The sequence below is a fragment of the Carassius auratus genome, chromosome 2, assembly GCF_003368295.1.
Source record: "Carassius auratus strain Wakin chromosome 2, ASM336829v1, whole genome shotgun sequence".
Lineage (NCBI taxonomy): Eukaryota > Metazoa > Chordata > Actinopteri > Cypriniformes > Cyprinidae > Carassius > Carassius auratus.
Window position 1 is genome coordinate 286,157 of NC_039244.1, and position 4,980 is coordinate 291,136.

Genomic DNA, 4,980 nt, shown 5'->3' on the forward strand with positions numbered 1-4,980 from the left:
TCATAGTTCGGACTTAATTTCTCACAAAAAAGTCAGAATTGCGAGATATAAACCCATTTGAAAAAATTTTGCCTGTAATTCTGAAGAATGTTTTTTTCCACTACAGAATAAAAACATTCCAATAAACACGACTCAAAGAGCTATGAGCTTATATCTCACAATTTTAAGTTTAAATCTTAAAATTCTGACTTTTTCCTCAATATTATCAGTTTATATCTCACAATATTTTGTTTCTATCTTGCAATTTTGACTTTAAACCAAACAATTCTGACATTTTCCTCATTATTTCGAGCTTATATCTTGCAATTTTGAGTTTAAATCTCACAATTCATATTATTTTCTGAGTATTATGAGATTAAATCTCACAATTTTTACTTTTTTCCCCTCAGACAAAAAGTCCCAATTGTGAGATATAAGCTGAGAATTACTTTTTTTTTTTTTTTGTATTCCGTGGTGAAAACAGGCTTCCATAATTACAACAGTAAATCAAATAAACTTCATGAATTTAGTCTAGTTCCTTCAAACTAACACCAACATCTCGTACTAATATGGGTATCGATTTTACAAACATGAAAGGCACAAAAAACCTGATAATAGATTTCAAACAGATCAGACTCCTGCAGCTGTACAGAAAACTCTTCAATAACAAAAAAAATTAAATGTATAGGTTAAGAACTTCCGGTCGCCCTTTTGCCCTCTATGACATCATCACGACATCATCGCCGTCTCTAAGGGCGGAGTTTAGAATGAATGCACTGCAGTCGTTTCCTGGCAACCACGGAATGTGGACGGTAATCTAGATCCTGCTTTACAGTTCGTCTTTGGGAAGCGCATCAGTGTCTCCCTCCTCCTCTGGAGACTCGTCTGTCTCGTCCTCCTCTTCTTCCTCCTCCTCGCCTTCATCCTCCTCCTCCTCCCCTTCATCTGCTTCTGTGCTCTGCTCCTTGTTCTTCTCCTCCTCCTCTTTGCGTTTCTTCTCATCCTGTTCCTCTTTCATTTTCTTCTCGGGACCCTGTGGCGAGAATATTTTTGTTTTGTTTTGTAATAAATGCATGTTTATTGCATATTCACTAGTTCAGCAGGACGCTCGAATCCAGCTCTTACCTTTGTAGCACCCCACGTTTCATTTCCGAAATCCTCAGCTTCCTTCACGTCGTCCGTGATGAAGAAGTTGTCAAATATAGTGCCGGATTTCACCTGGAGTGATGAAACAGAAACAGATATAATTCGGACTGGATGATCTAGTTTAATAATAATAATAATAATAATAATAATAATGATAATATTAAATACAGATTATAACATTTATGAAAATGTTTAAATCAAATAAATAAACTAATATTATATTTAAACAATTTTAAGTCTAAGTAATATGTTGTTTTTATAATTTGGTTTACATAGCTTTTAATTACATTTATTTAATTTCAGTTAACATTTATTTCAAATAACACATTTCATTAAACTAATCCTGATATTTAGTATTCTTCTGAAATGGCTCAAAGGTGTAAAAGAGGAACCATCATTTCAATCAAATAAATAGATGGAAAAACTAAAATTCAATAAAAAATCTTATTAACATCAACTGGTGCCAAAGTTTTTCAGAAATCTGAACTGGCCTCATTAAAAGCACTTTACAATCAACACAATACGCTTCTTAAAATCTCATCGACATGTATTCCTGAATTACATAATTTATTAAAGTTATATAATGCTTCCTGAGGTTCAGTATATAGTTAGTAGGGTTTTCATAATTATGAAATACAAGGCTATTTTACGGTAATATTGATAATTAAAAGAATAAAACAAATAATAAATAAAGTAAATAACTAAAAAAATAAATAAATAATAAATAAGTAAATTATTTATTTATTTATTATTTACTTATTATTTTTTATTATTTTTATTATCAATATTAGCATAAAATAGACTTGTATTTCATTATTATGAAAACCCTACTAAACTATAAGAAAATGTGCATCAGAATCAGAAATACACACACACACACACACACACACACACTTCCTGAAGTGCATTTTCATAATTCAAAAATAGAAGGCTATTTTATGTTAAATAATAAACAATTAAATAAATAAATATTTAAAAATTATCTGCTATATGCTAATACTTCCAGATGTCCACTAATATATATTTTTTTTTATAATCAAGAAAAATGAAAGGTTATTTTAATGACAGCACTAAGGCGTCTCACCTGCCAGAGATCCAGCCCAATGACTCCAATGTTGTCGAATTTGTAGATCTCGGCGTCAGGAGAGTATTCAGGGTTGTCGATTTCAGGATGCACCCAGATGCCCTTGTAGTTCGGGTTGTCGATCTGTTTGGGTTTCCACTCGCCCTGCACCAAAACACAACAGTAAATGACTTTCAGAGGCCTGAAGCGCTGTGGAGGCGTCCTGTTGAGGCATCTTCAAGCATGTGAATCTGTACCTTATACTCCGGGTTTGGGATCACGGCAGGTTCCCACTCTCCATCCATGTCCTCATCCCAGTCCTCTGGCCTTCTTGGCAATCAGGATCGGGAATGTTCTCTGGGCTTATCCCAGTCTGACAACATCAGACAGTCAGTGTTAAAAGATGAAACCGAGGCAGCTGTGCCTCACAGGTGATGGGAAACAGAATCGCAACCTCAGGTTTGGTGTCCGACTCGTCGTCGATCTTGGCGCGGTCGTCCGCAGTCCTCAGGCTTCTTGGCTTCGGTGGGTCCTTGATCTTCTTTGGGGGGCAGGAAGTCCCAGTCCTCCTCCAGAGAGCCGGACTCACCTTCTCATTGTCGATCTTCACCTCGTCACGTCTGATCCGGATTCAGGATCAATGTGTACAAGTGATCAATTCATCATCCTGAGGAGAACGAGAGCGTTCAGTTAGAGACGATTTGAACATTTTAATTTCATTCCATGACATTTTTGTATTACTGATGCTCTCGAATTCATAGGGCTATTTTTTTTTTTTTTAAAGTATTTTTGAAAGTTCAAATTTTTTTACTTTCAAACTTCATACATTAAAATAAATTTTAAAATACATTACAGGGGGCTACAATATCAATTTATTTATTATTACTTCGTTTTATTTATTTATGTTTAACATTTAAACAACAAAATATTTTTTTCAAATGTGTAGATGATAAGATGACAATTTTTTTTTGTCTAAACATTTTATTTTAATTTTTTGTATTTATTTTATTTTTTATAAAGTTCTATTATATATACAGATCGTTTCAAATTAGAATTCAGTTAAGTTCAACACAAAACAAACCAAGGTTTACAAATAAAATCTAATTAATAACTAAATTTAAAATCATAATAGCAGCATTTCAACATTTTAATTCAGTTTAATCCGATGTACTAAAATAAGTACAATTAAAATGGGAATTTTTTTTTATAAAAACTATATGCGTGCATATAAAAAAAAAAAAATACAAATATTAAATACAAAAATAAAACAATGATTCACGATATTGATAAAATAATAAATGTCGCAGTGAAACCACAATAACAAAAATGTATGTAAAGTCACAGAAGTGAATTATGTCAGGATTCAGTTCAATTCAATAACAGTGCTAAAAATCAGAGTCATTATCCAATCAAACTTTGTTCTTGTATGACAGTGTCCTTGCATTACATCAATGATATTATTGAATTTTAACCAAACCCTTGGACCTCACCTTGCATTTGATATCTTTCTTGATGAGGTGGTTCTTTCCTTTGTAGTTGAAGATGACGTGGACCTTCTTAGTGCTGTAGCCACAGATATCCGGCCCTGTTGAGGTGATTTATACGAGAAAACATAAATAAATAACCCGTTTCCTAACTCCAGGTGTTCACACACGAATGAGTCTTGGCTGACGTACCGAACATGATGTAATACTGGGAGTCTCCGTGCATGTCCGCCTGGTTGAGATCAGCCGGGAAGACTTTAACGTATCCGCCTCCGCAGTCGATCTTCTGCTCGTGTTTGACGGTGAACTGGATCACCAGAGGTTTGCCCTCGTTGCTGAAGGGCTCGAAGCGGGCGGAGGTGGCGTAGAAATGGGCATCCTGACTGCTCTGCGACCTGTCAGTGGATAAAGAGATCGCAAAAGTCAAGTAAACTCCTCTTCTTTTGCTGAACCAAAGGTTTTTAGGGATGCAAACGCCTACCCTTGTCTTTCTCAGCGTCTCCGTAGAAGTTTCCAGCAGTCAGTTGAACTGGCCATAGTCAGATTTGTGCTCGGAGTTCAGCCATCGAGTCTTCCAGGCATCTGTGAATGTGGATAAAAAAGTTAGAAGCAAAGAAATGAGGCTAAAAAGATTAAGTAATGACCTGGAAAGCAACATGAATAGCATCCTAAAAAAGGGAAATTGCTTGAAATATACAAACTGTTTCAAAGCAGCTGCACACTAAAAAACAAAAATAACGTTTATGTCGTAAAATTCAACTTTTATCAAATAAATAAATTTTAGCTGTAAGGCAGCTCTACAGAGACTACTCTGTCATTATTACGTTCAATTAAATTCAATTCAGTTCAATAAACGTGTCAGTGTTGCAATTTCCTTTAATGAAACAAACCAAAAGTTATTACAGTTACTAAATCTAAAACTAGAATTATTAAAAAATTTCCATTACTTGAAATAAAGTAATGTTAACATGTTATAAATGATGAAATATGATTACCTTCCTAAAAAGGAAATTGCATGCACATTAATTTTTACAAATCTTTTTTTGACATGATTGTGTTTATATAAAGTATTGCCAAGCTTTAAAACAATAAAAGAAATGACAAGAAATATACAATAAAATAATATAAAAATGACAATAAAAAGATTATATTAAAATGAGGTCTAAATAATCAGTAAAAATACTATTTTTAATTTTTTATATTATATATATATATATATATTATATATATGTTTTGTTTTGTTTTAAGACATACACAACATAAACATATTTATTTATTTACAATTTATATTTATCTAATCGTCAAAAA

General features: G+C 33.2%; 1 pseudogene; it reads right to left on the bottom strand.

The window, feature by feature from the left end:
• Positions 1–355: 355 nt before the first annotated feature.
• Positions 356–4,058, bottom strand: LOC113111363 (calreticulin-like; annotated as a pseudogene).
• Between the last annotated feature and the right edge of the window lie 922 nt (positions 4,059–4,980).